Below are 20,787 nucleotides of genomic sequence, written 5' to 3'. Positions count from 1 at the left end.
TAAGTTATCCTTACTACCAATATATATCACACTCACACACACACACATACATACATATATATACATACATACATACATATGTGTATATGTATGTATGTATGTGGGGAGGGCATAAGGAAACTTTGGAAGATTTCAGGTCCTTGTAACGTTTAGAATTTTTTATGCAGTGTTTTTCCTTGACTTTGATTTATTAGAAATGCCTCTGGTGTTTCTTCATAAAGTAAGAGATTGGCTTTTAGACTAAGTATTTACCAATATTTTAATTTAATTTAGTTTATCTTGCTTTTGTGCAAGGGCTGAGATTGTTTACCTGAATACAGCAAAGTCCTTGAACAAGAATTGGGAGAGACCAGCAGCACAGACTTAAGGTCTAGCTGTGACCTGAACTGACTGCTTACCATAGTTGTGGCAGAAATCAGAGATAGGTTAGAGAACATAATATGAGGCACAAAAATGCATCTGACACTGTGCTTCTTCTACCATGCTCAGAATTTCTCATACTCCACATTAAATCTACTTTGCCACTGACTCTCCAAGGTGATAGTTGATTTTGATCCCTTTAAAAACTTAAGATCAAGGAGATTGTGAGAAACAAACTACAATCTTTTTCTTTACAGCTGATTCTGGGAATATAATTGATATTCATCACCCCCTTCTCTATCACCCATTCTATATTTCTCACGCTCAGTGAGCATTTCAGCTTATCTAGTGAGGTGGCCTAAACTTTCATTTCTAAGGAGTATATACCCTGAGCTTCCCTGTTTCTTATCAGGTTGCAATTGAAAATTTACTCTTATCACCAGATGTGGAATCAACAAGAGATGGCTCAGTGACTCTTCCAAGTTCCACGCTTATTTTACTCCCCCAATATAGTATAGCATCAAATCTAAATCTTTATGTAACTAGTTTGATTACCCCCAATAGCATAAAATTCTTTTGTTTGATGGTTGATTGTCATGAGAGATCCAAATGAGCTAAGTGGCATTCATAGTTTCAAGTTCCTTTATTCGTCTTCTGGTTAAGATGCCACAACCCAGGAAATAGGATCTCTAAGCCAAAATGTCCTAATGTTGTGGGCACTGGAGACACAAAATCTGTAAGTGGGTCACTGGAATGATGGTAAAAGAGGCCAATTCTACCCCTCAATTTCTAGAAACATCTTCCTAGCTGTTTGGGACTTAGCAGTTTACATCGACAATTATTTCAATATCTTGAAGGACGGAAACCACAAATTAAAGTGTCAGTCCCATGCTGGCATCTTACTTGATCCATTTATAAATATTCCAATGTTTTATGAGGCTGACTGTTTTAAGGCAATGGGGGTTATGATAGGAATGAATGTCACAGCTCCTTTACACAAAATGTTACACACCAAATCCCACGCTTATAAATCAGGCATTCTGAAAACTATTTGGTAGTGATGTTGCCTGAAGTACGGTGAGCAGTGAAGACAAATGCATGTCTGTGATTCCTGTCAATTCCAGTAAAGAAGAATGATTTTTCTCCCCAGGGTAGAAGAGCTCCAATGTCTTCACCTGACATTAAGTGGCTATGTCATTTCCATCTGTGATGGTATTATAGCAAGGGCTTAGCTTTGGTCACCATTGCTGCAGGAGCACACATTCAACGGAGGCAGAGCTACATCAACTTCAGGAAGAGGAAGTGCATACTTCCGGTCCCAACCTCGGCCTCAATTATTGGCACCACGGCTATTCTGTTCTTTACTCAATTAAGGTGGCTAAAAGGCGCATTTCTCTGACATCCATTGCTCAAGCCATCCTGTCCCCAGTTTCTTAGTGCCTTCTCTACGGTGGATACTCTCTCATGGGTACTGACTGACATAAGAGAAAGTTTCACACAGAGCACACACTCACAGGAGTCCATTTGTCCACTTCTTTCCCAGACCTCTTAGTCTCTAATTTTCCGAATTCCACTCTTCCAGGCCCTTGATAAACTAGCCATGGCATCCTATATAGCCTTACTTCAGGCCGATGTTCCCTTCACAGAAAGTAGACAAATATGAATATTACTCAAAGCTCTTTTGACTGGGAATTTTTCTCTTGCCATTTACAGATAGAGCCCTCCTTGAATGGGTCGTTAGCATAACAACAGTAAATTATTGACTTGCACTAACATACCATATTTGAACTGCTTCTAAACCAATCCTAAATTTTTTCTCCTTTGTCAGCGGATCACAAGGAACCGTTCATAAAGCCTTAGGTTGTATTTAAGGAGATATTTTAGCCCAACAGAGGTAGAAGAAGTATAGGCCAGGGTTGTACTTAACACTTGGATTAAACCCACTTGCTCGTGATCTATTATTATTTTATGTATTGCTGGATATAATTAGCTAATGTATTATTGAATAATTGTAGTCTGTAGAATTCTCTCTCTGTCGTCTTATTCTACTTTTATTATCAGGATAATGCTGACCTCATACAACAGATTAAATAATGTTCTGTTTTCTTTTATATTTTGGAGAGATTATGTAGAATTGTTAACTGGTTTTTTTGTTTTCTGTTTTTGTTTATGTGTTTGTTTGTTTGTTTTTTCCTTAAATATTTGGTAGCAGTTATATGAGTCTGGAATTTTTTTTGTTTTGTTTTGCTTGAAAAGCTTTAAGAACAAACTCAGTTTTGTTTTGTTATATGATATAGGACAATTTAACCTTTTTGTTTTTTCCTGAGTGAGCTGTGGGAATTTGTTTTATCAAGCAATATGGCCATTTCATCTGTTTATTGTCATGAGATTTGTACCATAACCTTAATTTGGGGGTCTATGTTGATGTTTTATTTTTCTTTCCTGATATTTGCTATTTCTGCTTTCTATCATTTTCATTGTCAAGTTTATCAATGCTATTGATATTTTCAAACACACAGGTTTTGTTTCATTTATTTTCTCTATTATTTTTTAGTTGTTAATTTCATTGATATATTTTATTATTATCTTCCTTACACTTGCTTTGGATTTACTTTTCTTTTTAAAATAAAATTTTACATGGAAAGCTTAACCTATTGTTTTGAGATTTTTATTCTTCTCTCATACAAATATTTAACAGCCTAAATAATCCTCTAAATACTGCTTTAGCTGCATCCCCCAAATTAATATATACTTTTATTTCTTATTCAACTAAAATATTTTAAAAGTTTTATTGTAATTTCCTCCTGAGTAATTCACTATTTAAATTTCTTTTGTTTAATTTTCAAATATTGTGGGTAATTTTTAGCTGACTTCTTTTTTGTTAATTTTATATTCAATTCCACTATTAGTCTAGAACATACATTGAATAATTTCAGTTCTTTTTCATTTGTGAAGGTTTGTTTTATGGAGCATAATATGGTCTATTTTAGTGAATGTCCCATATGCTCTTGAAGGAATATGTACTCTGGTTTTTTGGATGCTCTATAAATGTCAATTAGATCAAGTTGATTGACAGTGATTTTCAAGTTTTCTGTATCGTTACAGGTTTACTGAAGCTCTGTTGTTAATCCTAAACATTTAGTATTGTTATGGTCTTTGGATAATTGATTATCTATTATTACTGTTCTTTATCTGTAGGAATATTTCTGTGCTAAAATCCATTTACTCTGATGTTAATATAACTATTCCCACTTTCTCTCTCTCTCTTTTTTTTTTTTATTTAGTTTTAGGTATACAAAACAATGTACTAGTTAGACATTTATCATTTATACCCCTCACAAAGTGATAACCCCTATCCCCCAATCTACTACCCCTCTGACATTGCACACAGCCATTACATTTCCACTGTCTCTATTCCTAATGCTGTACTCCACTTCTTGTGACTATATATTAAATTATAGTTGACATTCCTTATTATTCAGCTTAAGCTTCAGGTGTACAGTGCAGTAATCAGGCATCTACACCATCCTTGAAGTGGTCTCCCTAGTAAGACATGTGTCCATTGGATACCCTACAAAATCTTAACCTTATGGATTATATTCCCAAAACTGACATTCATATTCCCATGGTAATCTTATGCTTTCTAACCCCCTCACCTTCTCCCTCATCCCCCCCACCATTTATTCCCACTTTCTCTTGATTACTCTTTGCTTAGTATATATTTTGCTGTCCTTTTGTTTTTAGCATATTTATATTTGAAGTGTATGTGTGTGTATGTTGTGTGTGTGTGTGTGTGTTTGTGTGTCGACACATGTAGTTAAGCCTAATTTTTTTACCTAATAATTTTTATGTGATGATTTCTGTGTTTTAACAGATTTTCTTATTCTAATACATTTGTCATTATTATAGACATGGTTGGCTTAAAATCTGCCACCTTGCTAGCTATTTTGTATTTAATTATATATGTTCCATCAGTTCACTGTTATATTTCCCCCTTCTTTTTCTGCCATCTCTTTTATTAACTACTTTTAACATTTCATTTTAACTCCCATAATCTTATTACTTATTATTTTAAAAAAGTTTTTAGTGGTTTTATTAGTATTTACTTCTTCACTAGCCAGATTCTATCTTCAAATAATATTATGCCACCATTTTATTATAGTTTAAGTAATTCAAAGTATACTCTCAATTCTTCCCTTACAACTTTGTGCTATTCTTGTTACACATTTTAATTATACTTTGATTACACACTAAAGCATGACTATTTTACTTTAGAGAGTCAATTATTTTTACATGCAATGAAAAATAAGAAAAAACGGAAATTTGTAGTTAACTCTATTTATTCCACTTTTAACACTATTTCTTTATCTAGATCCGTATTTCTTCTGTCTGTTATCTAATTTCTACTGTCTAAAGAAACTTCACTAATATTTCCTGTAGTCCACGTCTGCTGGTAACTAATTAAATTATCATGTATGAATGGAAAATCTGTAATATTTCTCTTTATTCATCTGTATGTTATGTGTTTGTTTTTCTGTTTTAAATATTTTCTTTTATACTTGGGTTGTGAGCAGTTTATACACAATATGACTAGATATATTTTAGTTGTTTTGTTTTTTGTTATGTTTGATGTTTCAATCCTGTTTTGAGTTATCTTAACTTTTTGGTTCTGTGAGTTTCTGTGTTATTAATTTTGTAAAAGTTATCTTCTATTATTTCATCAAATATTTATTTTATCCTTTCTTCTCCTGGGATTTCAGTTATGTATATATTAGAACGTTAAGAGTCACTGATATCACTCTTTTCTCTGTTGCTGTACTTTTTTTTTACTTCTAGCATTTACATTTGATTATTTCTTACACTTGTCATTTCCCTGTTAAAATTACCTATCTGACCTTGAAAAGTTCACCTTTTCCAATAGAGCTTTTAACATATAAATCATAGTTAATTTAAAATCTTGTAATAAAGCTGACATTTCTATAGAGTGATCTCTGAATCCCTTTAATAGTTTTAAATATTGAGAAGGGTCTGATATAGATTTATAGATAGATAGATAGATAGATAGATAGATAGATAGATATAGATACAGATATAGATATAGATATGCATTCTTATAGAAAAATTAAACTGCATGCTCAAAATTAGTATTGATTATTATTGTTTTCAACAAAATTAAAATACCATATTAATATTGAAATATTGAAAGCAGACAGGTACAAATAAACTTTAAATTAGTCCTACAACTCTTCAATTTATGTAAAACATAGTAAACTCATATGTAGAATTAATGATGTGGCCACCATATATCTATTTAATCTGATTTTAAGTTGACAGCAGTGTTATCTATCAATTTAGGAAGAATATAATGAAACATGCCAACAAACAGAATTGGTCTGAAATTCCTTAATTTCTGACTTCTGGTTATAAATTGTAAATAAGAAATTTTAAAATGCAAAATTTCAAATATGTTTTCTTTGATTATGAGCCTTTATTTAAATCGATTTTCTAGTAATGGGTTCAATAAATAGTTTAAATTTTTCTGACCTGATTGGGGAAAGTAAATTGCTTCCAATATTGGAATCAGATTTTCTGCTGAAAGAAAGGACACTCATTGCAGTACATCTTTTCTATTACCAAAGAAATGCTTTGGAGGAAAGTATGTTTGCAATTCCATATTATTCAAAATACTAAACTTTAAACATATAACCTTAAGCTTGAAACACACAGCCTTAAGCTTGAAACATACAGCCTTAAGCTTGAAAGATGTTTTATTTTTTACACAAAACAGGGTATATTATGATGAAATTTCTTATTCTACAGCATATTTTCTATCTAGGATACATGCCATTGAGATTTGAAAGCAATAGCATGTTAGTAAATTTCTGTTATGAATGTTAAAGTAAACTTTTTGAGTAACTTTTGGATTTTTCTTAAATGCCTAGCAATATCCAGGGAGCTTAATATGCCAGAGCCAAACATCTGATATCAATATAGTACATTGTAATTGACCGTAACTATACTACTTATCCTTTCTAGTTCTTAACTTTCTTTCCGGGACTAGAAAATAAATTTTATTATGGTGATTAAATCTTTATCATGCATCTTGGAAGCTAAGACTATATAAAACATGTATATGTTGGCCTTTATATTAATATGCTATAATGATCACTGATTTCTATTACATTTAATTTTAATGGATTAAAATTCAATATAGGCAAGAAAACATTAATAATGTCATTTGAAAGTATGATTTGCCAAGTTAAATGGAGTCTTCTTCTCTATTAATTCACAATCCCTTCAATGAACATGGAAAAAATCTATTTTTTACTGCTGATGAAACTCTAAATATGAATGAGCACTTTGCATTTGCATACTAGTAAAGCCTAAATGTAAAAAACGGTGTTGAATATCACCTCAACCGTCATTGTCTTGTCCGACTAAAAAGATTTAAAATAAAGTTGATAAAATTGTAATTTATGACACCTTGATCATCTATCATAGTATAAATTCTGTAACTATTCTTTTTTTTTTTTTTTTTTTTTTTTTTTTTTTGTGTGTGTGTGTTTTTTTGTTTTTTTTTTTTTTTTTTTTTTTTTAATATTTTTTTATTTTTTTAATTTATTGGGGTGACAATTGTTAGTAGAATTACATAGATTTCAGTTGTGCAATTCTGAATCACATCATCCATAAATCACACTATGTGTTCACCACCCAGAGACAGCTCCCCTTCCATCACCGTACATTTGATCCCCCTCACCCTCATCCCCCACCCCCCAACCCCCTTACGCTCTGGTAACCACCAAATTACGTTCCCCAGATTAATTTTCAAACCCCGTGGCCATCCTGTGGTCACCGACTGCCCTCCAATCCCCTCACCCTCCCCCCCACCCCCCACTCCCCCCGCCCATCTAGCAACCCTCAGTTTTTCCTCATTGTCTCCCAGTTTCTGATTAGGTCATTCACTTATTCTTTTCTTTAGAATCCGCAAATAAGTGAGATCATATGGAACTTATCTTTCTCTGTCTGACTTATTTCACTTAACATAATGTTCTCTAGATCCATCCATGTTGTTGCAAATGGTAAGATTTCTTTCTTCCTTATGGCTGCATAATACTCCATTGTATAAATGTACCACAGTTTCTTAATCCAATCATCTACCGATGGGCATTTTGGTTGTTTCCATGTCTTAGCTATTGTGTATAGTGCTGCAATAAACATAGGAGTGCATAGAGATTTTTGAATTGAAGTTCTGGATTTCTCCGGATAGATACCTAGGAGTGGAATTATTGGATCATAAGGTAGTTCCATTTTCAGAATTTTGAGATACCTCCATACTGTTTTCCATAGCGGCTGCACCAGTCTGCAATCCCACCAACAGTGCACAAGCGTTCCCTTTTCTCCACATCCGCGCCAGCACTTGTTGTTTGTTGATTTATTGATGATAGCCATTCTGACTGGGGTGAGGTGGTATCTCATTGTGGTTTTTATTTGCATTTCTCTGATGGTTAGTGAGGTTGAGCATTTCTTCATATGTCTGTTTGCCATCTGAATGTCCTTTTCAGAAAAATGTCTCTTCAAGTCCTCTGCCCATTTTTTAATTGGATCGTTTGTTTTTTTGGAGTTGGGTTGAGTAAGTTTTCCATAGATTTGTGATATTAATCCCTTATCAGATATATCACTGGCAAATATCTTTTCCCATTCAGTAGGATCCCTTCTTGTTTTATTGATGGTTTCCTTTGCTGTGAAAAAACTTTTTAGTTTGATATAATCCCACATGTTTATTCTTTCTCTTAGTTCCCTCGCGCGAGGGTGTATATCAGTAAAAATCTTACTCCGGGTAATGTCTGAGAAGTTTCTTCCTATATTTTCTTCTAGGTATTTTATGGTTTCAGACCTTACATTTAAGTCTTTAAGCCATTTTGAATTTATTTTTGTATATGGTGTAAGGAGGTGGTCCAACTTCATTTTTTTGCATGTGTCTGTCCAGGTTTCCCAGCACCATTTATTGAATAGACTGTCATTACTCCATCGTACATTCTTGCTTCCATTGTCGTAGATTAAATGGCCATATAGGCGTGGATTTATTTCTGGACTCTCTATTCTGTTCCATTGATCTATGTGTCTGTTTTTATGCCAGTACCATGCTGTTTTGATTACTGTAGCCTTGTAGTATAATTTGAAGTCAGGTATTGTTATACCTCCCACTTTGTTCTTATTTCTCAAGATTGCCTTTGCTATTCGGGGTCTTTTATGGTCCCATATAAATTTTAGGATTATATGTTCTATTTCTGTGAAAAACGACGTTGGCAGTTTGATAGGAATTGCATTGAATATGTATATTGCCTTAGGCAGTATGGACATTTTAATTATATTAATTCTTCCTATCCATGAACATGATATGTGTTTCCATCTATTTATATCTTCCTTCATTCCTTTCATCAGTGTCTTATAATTTTCTGAGTATAGATCTTTTACTTCTTTGGTTAAATTTATTCCCAGGTATTTTATAGTCTTTGGAGCGATTGTAAATGGGATTGTTTTTTTAATTTCTCCTTCTGATGTTTTATTATTGGTATATACAAATGCAACTGATTTCTGAATATTAATTTTGTATCCTGCCACTTTACTAAATTCATCTATCAGCTCTAATAGCTTCTTGGTGGAGTCTTTAGGGTTCTCTATATATAGTATCATATCATCTGCATACAATGATAACTTTACTTCCTCCTTACCAATCTGGATGCCTTTTATTTCTTTTTCTTGTCTGATTGCTGTGGCAAGAACTTCCAGAACTATGTTGAATAGAAGCGGAGATAATGGGCATCCTTGCCTTGTTCCTGATCTTAGGGGGAATGGTTTTAGCTTTTCCCCATTGAGTATGATGTTAGCTGTGGGTTTGTCATATATGGCCTTTATTATGTTGAGATAAGATCCCTCTATTCCCACTTTCTTAAGGGTTTTTATCATAAATGGCTGTTGAATTTTATCAAATGCTTTTTCTGCATCTATTGATATGATCATGTGATTTTTATTTTTCATTTTGTTAATGTGGTGTATCACATTAATAGATTTGCGGATGTTGAACCACCCCTGCATACCAGGAATGAATCCCACTTGATCGTGGTGAATGATCTTTTTAATGTATTGCTGAATTCTGTTTGCTAATATTTTGTTGAGGATTTTTGCATCTATGTTCATTAAAGATATCGGCCTGTAGTTTTCTTTTTTTGTGGTGTCTTTGTCTAATTTTGGGATCAGGGTGATAGTGGCTTCGTAAAAAGTGTTTGGGAGTCTTCCCTCCTTCTGGATTTTTGGAAGAGCTTGAGGAGAATTGGTGATAATTCTTTTTTGAACGCTTTGTAAAATTCACCTGTAAAGCCATCTGGTCCAGGGCTTTTGTTTGTTGGGAGACTGTTGATTACTGATTCAATTTCCGTGGTGGTAATCAGTCTATTCAGGTTTTCTGTTTCTTCTTGAGTTAGCCTTGGAAGGTTGTACGCCTCTAGAAAATTGTCCATTTCTTCCAAATTGTCAAATTTGTTGGCATATAGTTGCTCATAGTAACTTCTTAAAACTCTTTGTATTTCTGCAGTGTCCGTTGTCACTTCTCCTCTTTCGTTTCTGATTTTATTAATTTGGGTCCTCTCTCTCTTTTTTTTAATGAGTCTGGCTAATGGTTTGTCGATTTTGTTTATCTTCTCTAAGAACCAACTCTTGGATTCATTGATCTTTTGTATTGTTTTTCTGGTTTCTATTTCATTTAATTCTGCTCTGATCTTTATTATCTCCTTCCTTGTGTTCCCTTTGGGCTTATTTTGCTGTTCTTTTTCCAGATCCCTTAAATGTGAAGATAAACTGTTGATTAGTGATGTTTCTTGTTTCTTTAGGTAGGCCTGCAAAGCTATGAATTTCCCTCTTAGGACTGCTTTCGCGGCATCCCAAAGATTTTGGGTCGTCGTGTTTTCATTTTCATTTATCTCGAAATATCTTTTGATTTCTTCCTTGATCTCCTGCTTGACCCATTCATTATTTAGTAATAAGTTATTCAGCCTCCATGAATTGGTGTGTCTTCCCGTTTTTTTCCTGTAGTTCATTTCTAATTTCATAGCATTGTGATCAGAGAAGACAATTGGTATGATTTCAATTTTCTTAAATTTATCAAGACTTGTTTTGTGGCCTAACATATGATCTATCTTGGAAAATGTTCCATGTGCGCTTGAGAAGAAGGTGTATTTTGCAGCATTGGGGTGAAATGTTCTGAAAATATCGATTAAATCCAAGTGGTCCAATGTATCATTTAAGGCTGTTGTTTCCATATTGATTTTCTGTCTGGAAGACCTGTCCCTTGTGGTCAGAGGTGTGTTGAAGTCCCCGACTATAATAGTGTTACTGTTGATCTCTGCCTTTATGTCAGTCAGTACCTGTTTTATATATTTAGGTGCTCCTATGTTGGGTGCATAGATGTTTACTAGGGTTATGTCCTCTTGTCGGATCGATCCCTTTATTATTATATAGTGCCCATCTTTATCTTTTAGTATGTTCTTCATTTTAAAGTCTATTTTGTCAGAAATAAGTATTGCAACTCCAGCTTTTTTCTCGTTTCCATTTGCATGAAATATCTTACTCCAACCCTTCACTTTCAGCCTGTGTGTGTCTTTTGTTCTGAGGTGAGTCTCTTGTATACAGCATATACAAGGGTCTTGCTGTCTTATCCAGTCAGCCACCCTATGTCTTTTGATTGGAGCATTTAATCCATTTACATTTAAAGTGATTATTGATAGGTACATAGATATTGCCATTTTTAAATTTGTAGTTAGGTTGTTTTGATCTTTCTCCTATTTACAGAAGACCTTTTAGTATTTCTTGCAATGCTGGCTTGGTGGTAATAAATTCCTTTAGCTTATTTTTTTCTGGAAAGCTCTTTATCTCTCCATCAACTTTAAATGATAGCCTTGCTGGATAAAGCAATCTAGGTTGTAGGCCTTTGTTTTCCATCACTTTAAGTATCTCCTGCCACTCCCTCCTGGCCTTCAATGTTTCTGTAGAAAAATCATTTGATAGTCTTATGGGAGTTCCCTTGTATGTAACCCTCCGTCTTTCTCTTGCTGCTTTTAGGATTCTCTCTTTGTCTTTAAGCTTTGCCATTTTAACTATAATGTGTCTTGGTGTGGACCTGTTTGGGTTAATCCTGGTTGGAACTCTCTGCACTTCCTGGACTTGTATGTTGGTTTCCTTCATCAGGTTGGGGAAGTTTTCAGACATTATTACTTCAAATATGTTCTCAATCCCTTGCTTGCTCTCTTCACCTTCTGGTATTCCTATGATGCGCATGTTGTTGCGCTTGATGTTATCCCAGAGGTCTCTTAGGCCATCTTCATTGTTTTTTATTCTTTTTTCTTTTTGTTGTTCCGTTTGGGTGATCTCTGCTACCTTGTCTTCTAAGTCGCTGATTCGATCCTCTGCTTCATCTAGCCTGCTGGTAATTCCTTCAAGTGAGTTCTTAATTTCGGTAATTGTGTTCTTTAGTTCCAACTGGTTTTTCGTTATGATTTCTACATCCTTCTTTATGTTTTCTCTAAGCTCGTTTGTTATGATTTCTACATCCTTCTTTATGTCTTCTCTAAGCTCCTTAAACATTCTTATCACCAGTGTTCTGAACTCAGTCTCTGAGAGGTTGGTTACGTCTGCTTCATTTGGTTCCAGTTGTGGAAGCTTCTTCTGTTCTTTTATTTGGGACGTGTATCTTTGTTTCCCCATTCTGGCTGACTGTGTTTATTTTGATATATTAGGTAGATCCCCTAGAGTTCTTAGTTCTTGCTAGGTTATCTTGTGTAGTATGTGTCCTTTATATTTGACTCGCACCACGTCGTCCTCCTCTGCGTGTGCTCCAAAGGTGAGTCTTGTGTTGTGTACACTGTCCCGTTCAAGAAGATCTTTAATTGCTTCCCGCTAATGAGCAGGTGGGGTCAACTCCTGGGCTGACCTGCCGTGAGACTTGGCTCTGCCCCCCGCAGGGCACTCTGCTGCGTGAGGGTTGACCACCCCAATGTGATTTGGCCTCTATGGGCTCCAGAGCCTGCCGAGAACCCCCTCTAGGTATGTGACCTGTAGGTCAACCCCGGCTGCACTCCGATTTGGTCTGGAGTTGGCCCCCAGATATGCCGAGTCCCGTGCCACCCAAGCTGGGCCCCGGCCGGGAAGTCCCAGAACAAGGCAAATCACCAAGCACAGCAGCAACGACAACAGCAAAGAAGAAGAAAAGAAAAAGAAAAAAAAAAAAAAAACAGCCGATAACCCCCGCTCAACACAGGCAAAGATATCAAAGATACAAGATAAAGCAAAACAAAACCAAGCAAAGCAAAACAAAGCAAAACAAAAAGCAGCGACCGTCTCGGCCTGAGCCCATCAAGCAATGACCAGGTTGTCCTCTGCTGTACCAAAGAGCCCCCTGCTTATTGCGCAGGCAGAGCCGGTCACCTGGTGCTCAGAGAGACTTTGGGACTGCAGACTTAAAAGCGTGGGCCTGAGGGGTCTGGATGATAGTCTCCACAAAGTCAGTGCAGCTTCTGCCCTTGTCCGCACGTATGCACACCGAGAGGAGCACCACCAGTCCTTTGTCCAGAGCTCGTGAGTCCTAGGGCACTCCTTCAGTGTGTGTGTATGGGTGCGGGCGGGAGATTTCTGATCTGCTGACCGTGCCTCACAAGCTGGGCCCTGGCAGGGCAGTTTCAGAACAAAGCAAATCACCAAGCACAACAACAACAACAACAACAAAGAAAAATATCAAATACGTTCACATGCAAAAACCACCTGATAACCCCACTCGACAGAGGCAAAGATATCAAAGATATAAAGACAAAGCAAAACAAGACAAAACAAAGCAATACAAAAAGCAGCGACAGTCTCGGCCTAAGCCCACCAAGCAATGTCCAGGTTGTTCTCTGCTGTACCAAGGAGCCCCCTGCTTATTGCGCAGGCAGAGCCGGTCACCTGGTGCCCAGAGAGACTTTGGGACTGCAGACTTAAAAGCGTGGGCCTGAGGGGTCTGGATGATAGTTTTTACAATATCAGTGCAGTTTCTGCCCTTGCCTGCACAAATGCACACTGAGAGTGGCACCACCAGATATGTGACCAAAACTCTTGAGTCTTAAGGCACCTCTTCAGTGTGTGTGTGTGAGTGCGGGCAGAAGATTTCTGATCTGCTGAAAGCCCAGAGCTGCACCTGCCTCACTGCTGATCTCCGGGTGTGTCTCGGCCGCTGCACCCACCCCACCCTAGGCAAGCCAGGAAGGGTGGGGGCTGGAGATGGAGGGGTCTTCACTCTCCCAGCCCAGCCGTGCGTCGCCCTCTTCCCGCAGGCCAGAAAAGGTGGTGGCTGGGGGTGGAGGCGTCTCTTCTCTCCTAGCGCAGCCAAAATCACGCACACTGCCCAGTCTGCCTGGGTCAGGGCTGCCCGTCAGGCTTCCCAAAGCGTGAGCGTTAGATACCACTTCTCAGTTCAGGGGCCGGTTTAAGTCTCTGGAAGGGCGGGGTAGGATTGGGAGGGCAGGGCGGGGGGGAGGGGCCCAGGTATGGAGACTGCGCCCCCCGTCCGCCCCAGGGCGCGCCGCCTTCCCGGCGGGAGAAATCAGCCGTGGGAGCAGGGAAAGGGCCCGCCTCCCGGTCTCTGCGCTCTGCGCGCCCGGCACAGCGGGGCTGCACCACGGTTTCCAGTCCCAGCCTCTGGAAGGGCGGGGTAGGATTGGGAGGGCAGGGCGGGGGGAGGGGCCCAGGTATGGAGACTGCGCCCCCCGTCCGCCGCAGGGCGCGCCGCCTTCCCGGCGGGAGAAATCAGCCGTGGGAGCAGGGAAAGGGCCTACCCCCGGTCTCTGCGCTCTCCGCTCTGCCTGGGATCCCGCGCCTGCCCGGCTCCGTGGTTTTCGGTTTTCTCCCCCGCCAGCTGAGGCTCCGCTCTCTGTAACTATTCTTAACAAAGAATCATTAAGAACGTAGTACTTAGGAATTGAAAAACATTCAAAAGATATTAAAAGATATGGTAACTGAGAATTCAGAATGAAACAAATCAAATGATTCAAGGGTAAATGTATAAGATTTTCCTGCCAGAAAAAAGCATGCAGCATTATCCCTGTTTAAATGGTGACGGAAGGAGAACTGACTCTGGGTGGTGAACACACAATGTGATATATAAGCAATGTATGACAGAATTGTACACCTGAAACCTTTGTAACTTTGTAACAAATGTCACCCTAATAAACTTCAATAAAAAACATCCTAAATGCTGCCCCTTTCAGCATAATCAACAACGACACTAGTTATAGCTAGCATTTATTACCATATTTGGTATACATATTTCACTAACATGACTCCTCATCCTCTCATAGACACGAATTTTAATTTTAAAACTATTTTGTATATAAAAAATAGAAGCCTAGAAGATAAGTAACTTGCTCAAGGTCACTTAGTTAGGATCTAAACACAATACCTTTTCACGATATCATGTTTAATTTTTAAACTGGAATAGAGGTAATGGAAAGACATATATCCTCTATCTTAAAAAATTGAAATCTACTTTCACTCCATATTAAGTTCATTATTATTTCCCCTGTATTACAAACTAACAAATAGAGGAGCCATTGACATTTTATTTATCTCATTTTCACAGTTACCAAACACTGTTATTTCTTCTCTTGAAAGCTCTCTCTTTTTTTTTAATTAAAGTTCATTGGGGTGACAATGGTTAGTAAAGTTACATAGGTTTTAAGTGTACGATTCTGTAATACATCATCTATATATCACATTGTGTGTTCACCACCCAGAGTCAGTTCTCCTTCCATCACCATATATTCGAACCCCTTTAACCTCGTCTACACCCTGCTGCCCCCTTACTCTCTGGTAACCACTAAACTGTTGTCTGTGTCTATCAGTTTTGGTTTCTTTATTTGTTTGTCTTGTTCCTTTGTTGCTTTCAGCTTTACATCCTACATATCAGTGAAATCATATGGTTGACTTTTTCTGTCTGATTTATTTCGCTTAGCATAATAATCTCAAGATCCATCCATGTTGTCACAAATGGCACTATTTCATCTTTTCTTATGGCAAAATGGTATTCTGTTGTATGTGTATACCATATCTTATTTATCCAATCGTCTATCGAAGGATACTTTCATTGTTTCCATGTCTTAGCCACCATAAATAAAGTTGCAGTGAAAATCGGAGCACATGTATTTTTACAGATAAATGTTTTCAGATTTTTGGGTATATACCCAGGAGAGGGATTGCTGGGTCATATGGTAAATCTACTCTTAATTTTTTGAGGAACCTCCACACTGCCTTACATAGTGGCTAAATCAATCTGCATTCCCACCAAAAGTGTATATATTCTTATTATAATATAATATATTGTTAAATACTAAATCCTGTTCAGTATTTAAAACACCAGAAAAAAATCAAAATAGTGTGATTAAAGTTATATTCGCTGCTGTTATTGCAGTTTGAATTACTTCTTTATTATTGCTATATTCATTAAATCTTACTGACATATAGAAACACTTAGGTTTATATATCAAGACTCAAGAAATAGGAACATTGATTATAGAGATTCTGAGCTGGTAAGGCCAGAGTGATTTTCAACTTATTTCAATTGTGGGAAAAAAGGGTAGATTTAGTCTTCTATGTTAATTCAAATTTATGTTTTACTAAGCTAATCTTACTTAAACAATCAAGAAAATTCCCTCTTTTTTAATGTCACTATTTTAAAGGCGAAACTGAAACTTTTCAAGCCTGTGGCATTTATTCTACCCTGGAATTCCAATCTACTTCCTTTCCAAGTTCACCAAGTCATATATAGTGTATTTGGCCCCAATTTACTGTTTGTATCATTTTGTCTACTTGGCTTCAGAGTGTTCATCAAGATATTTTTTTCTCTCAGAAGATGAGAGGATAATTTTATATATTTCATCTCCACCTTGGTACATCAACTAATTCATTACTTTGATATATTCCAGATACCTAAATAGAAGTTTATTATATCTCCTCTCCTTCCCACTTAACAAGTTGATTTACTCACAGTTCCACATATCTCTTTACCATGCTAGAAAAAAAAGCATTTATTTACTCTTCATCCCGGAACAAAATGCATTTATACTATATAAAGTGATATATAATTAATAAAAGAAACTAATGGATGCATACTATATATGATAATTCTGTCTTAATATTCTCAAACTTTATATCAAAACAATTTTTGGTACTTTTTATGATTATTTTCATTATTTGATCAACTGACGCACATCTTTTTATACTTTCAACTTATTTGAATAATGTATAATTATTTTTCAGTATTTGATACTAAATTGCAACAATTTGAACAGTGGGGGGAGGGCTATTCGTTGACCCTTTGTCCTTTTAAAATTATCTTAGACACTTTTAAAAGTTTTTTGGCAATAAGCACATTACCAACGTTTATTGCTTTTTCTTGCATCACAACATGGAATGAGCTACTCTAAATAAAAGAAGTGCCTTTTAAAGGAAAATTTCATTTCTGAACAAATCTTGGTAATAGGGATACACAATAGATTTCTTTCATTTAATACGTATTCTGAAGCATATATTACACAAAAGAGTGTTTTATGTGCACTCTTAAAACAAAATAAAATCCCTTTTCTCTTGATGTTATATTAAAGTGGAATTATTTTATAATTTATTTTTATCACTCTCATTGCTATTGTTGAATTTATTATTAATTTTATCTGAATACTATATTTTATTTATATCACATAGTATGCGAAGTGTTAAAGTTATTGTGTAATCTTAAAATTTGCATATTATCAATTTTCAAGAAACAATACATTTTTTAGGGTTCAAGGACATAATTTTAATTTGGCTTCCTTCCTTCCTTCCTTTCTTCCTTTCTTTGTTTTTTTTTTTTTTTTTTTTTTTTGGAAAATTAGGACTTTACCCCAAAGAAAAAGTAATGCGCAGGCAATTACTTAGCTTGCCAAGGCATGTTGCTTCAAATTTCAGGGTATCTGAAATATCTGAGTATTAAAAACTAATGATATGTCTTCTAGTGCAGTAACTTGGCATGTTGCTAGATTATGTATTCCCAGAAAAACACCACTGTAATTACACTGTAATCACAAGGATCAATGTGCAGATCTTCTTTTGATCATGCTTCATGTCTTCTGCCTTGCTAAATCAGTAATTTAAGATGAAATTTATCTTCAGAGAACAAAGTTCATCTCCTACTGCATTGATTGGCTATCTGTGCACCGCAAGTAATAATAGGAAGAAAGATTTTTTTTAAAAGCCACAAGTAGGCTACCAGTGACTTGTTTTTCTTTGTATTTCTCTACACATATGTGTTTATTTGTTCTGAGTTTTACTGGAGGAGAAAGAGATGGGAGGAGATTGGCCATTACATTGCTCCAAACTCAAAGCCAGTAGAAAGATTTGCTGAGATCAGTGTTTCTAATAATCTAGTAAGAGTTACAGAAAAAAAAAAAAAAAAAAAAAAAACACAAAATAATACAACTGTCTTCTTTTTCTTTATCATTAATGAATCAATACTTTAATAGTGGTAAGTCAGTTATTTGTAAGTTTAAACTGTATAAATCACCCCAAATTTCTCATGAATAGAAATAAGAAGTGAAATCCTCACAATTTGTCAATGTTTACTCTGATGGAAAAGAGGTTAAAAAAGGTATAGTGATATGTTGTTAACTCCATTCATAGAATTGTTAACGTACATATAATTAAGAATAATTAGTATTTTTGACTCTTTAACAGGATAAAATTTGGAGGTATTAAGACATTTTTGCTGAGGTTAATTTGAATGGCCTTAGTGGCCAAATCTACTGGGAACAGGCAAACCTGTACTGTGGTCTATTAGTTTTTTCCACTAACTAAAATTATAATTTTAATCACCTAGTGTTCTAGTTTCCTTAGCCATAAAACGTGGTTGCTGAGCTAGGTGATATTTAATATTGTTCCATATTTGATCATTCTATTTTTAAGTTTTCAAAGAACTTTTGTTGAGAGTGGGTCTGCAGGAGAAGAAAATGGAGAGGCTAATTTAGGATGGTAAATGATTATATTTTGGCTGTATGTCAGAAAAAAAGTTCTCAGTTTAATTTGTCAATTCTATGTTTTATTTGTTTTGCTATACAAAAGAGACATGCACATTAAATGTATGTCAGTCCACAAATTATTCATCAGTAAAACAACAAGAAGAAAACAGTTTACATGTATTTAGTGTAGCTGTCGAGATCCTCCCTGTCCTGGCTAAGATGGTCATTATTAAGAATTGTATTGCCCCTGCGTTTTCCCTCTAATCATGACCTTAATCATCTCAAGCCCATATAAATATTTTTAAAGTCTCCAAGCTCCAAGTCCATTAAACTAAATAGCCCTTGAAAACTAATCTACCAAATATGTAAGTCCAAGTTTTTCTCATCCACATATATCCATAATTTTCACCACTCTAATCTATTAAATACAAGATCTTCAATTTTTAGCCTTCACTCACACATTGCACTTATACTTGATTCTAGTAGTGGGGAGTATTTATTATTATATTTGGCCTCAATCTATTGACAATGATCTTATTTGCTTATACCCAAATGCTACATATTTACATTTAAACCAGCATATATGATGGGATAGAGTCTTGTATGGATGAAGTGTGGCAACGTTTGAGGGTAGCATAGGTTTCTCAACCTTCATTAACACAAACAAATGGAAATTCTGAAAGCAAGTACAACTGAGATGACACCTCGTGGACTCATCGCACAGATAAAATCTTGAGTCCCCCCAAACAATTTCATAGCCTGTGAAAATTCAAATTTCCCCTGAAGACTTTTGCTAATTTTTTCAGCAACTTTCATTCTCCTGGCTTCCTCTGCTCTTATGTGGTGGCTTTCTTTGTTGTCTTTGTTCTTTCTGTTCCAGACTAGGCTCACATGAATTTTAGGTGCCTTTTCTTGTTCTTCCAATCAAAAACTAGTCAGATGAAACATTCATTTCTTTGGTAGATGTATTTAGTATTCTGGCGTGGTCAAATCATGCATCACAAAGGCTAAGCCATCTTTATGAAATCCACATTTGTTGCTTCCATTTTTCTTTTATCTTCACATTCTTCTTCTATTGTTCAGAGCAATTCTATTCTTAATTGATTCTGCATCCTTATTTGCATGCCCATGTAATTGAGGTACATAACAGAAAAAATGTTCTTCTGTGCAATACACCTGGGAAGAGATTTGCGCTTGTGGATAATTTGCTTCTTACAGAGACAGTATGTAAATGGGATTTACTATCATACAGAGCTGGATCCAAACCTGATCACTCTGAGGTTTGGAGGTTGTAGTGATGAACATCCCTGTAGGAGCCAATTCAACTAGAATTCTTTAGCAAGACCAATACCAAAGAGACAATTTCTAACTGCTAATAGTTAACATTTATTATAATGACTGAATGATTGTACATTGGCTTAGTTCTTAGTCTCTAAGCAGTTAGGCTTTCTACAGACACGTTACCTAAGATTAATACACCAGCATTGTAGTCCATCATAAGATCTCAAGAAAATAGAACACAGTAAGGTATAGTCGAAAATTGATTAGTTACTCTAGTCGCAAACTTGGTTATTCTGTTTTTCCCCTGAAGGTGGATATTTACAGCCTCATACTCATTGTACTGCATGGAGTACAGGAATGGTTCACTTCATTATTTATTCTTCTATTCCATCCTCAGAATACAGAATGTCTGATATGCCTGTGTTTCACAAGGGTCTTTCTCAGTTTGTGAGTTTTCATACCCAATTCCCAATCTTTCTTGGGAGCATTCTGCAATGGCTCTTGGAAAAGAGTTAGCAATTGGATGCAGATTTACCATGTGGCTTGGAATCCAAGAGAAACTGCAATTTTCTGCAATTCTACCCTATACTTGAAAGTTGAAAAAAAATGTTCCAAGTTTATCAGCTTTTCTCCAGTGTATAGTGACTTCCCTCTCTATTCACTGCGCTGCTAAAGATGAAACAATTGTGTTACATCTTTCTAGAGGGTACTTGTCATATTTTGGATTTTAGGTATTAGGTCACTTTGCAGCCTAAGATCTCTGATGGGCTTAATTTTTTTCTGTTTGTGGATTATCTTAATTCTTCACATTTTTAGTGTTGGAGTGACATTTCCCTGCATATTTTGTATTTTGATGGAAGCAGAAGTTTTAAGCCATGCTTTCTTAAACAGTTATCTCACTTTGCACATTACAAATTTATCAATATCAGGATATTTCTTTTACTAAAACATTTAAGAGAACACAATAGTTTTAATATAAAAATAAGGTGAACTCATATTAATGAATAAGTAATATTCCAATGTCATAAGACAACAAAATTTTAAAAGAAAATTGCATAAAAACATTAAAAATGACTCC

Source organism: Rhinolophus ferrumequinum, chromosome 20 (genome assembly GCF_004115265.2).
Source record: "Rhinolophus ferrumequinum isolate MPI-CBG mRhiFer1 chromosome 20, mRhiFer1_v1.p, whole genome shotgun sequence".
Classification (NCBI taxonomy): Eukaryota; Metazoa; Chordata; class Mammalia; order Chiroptera; family Rhinolophidae; genus Rhinolophus; species Rhinolophus ferrumequinum.
This window is presented reverse-complemented; position numbering follows the sequence as displayed.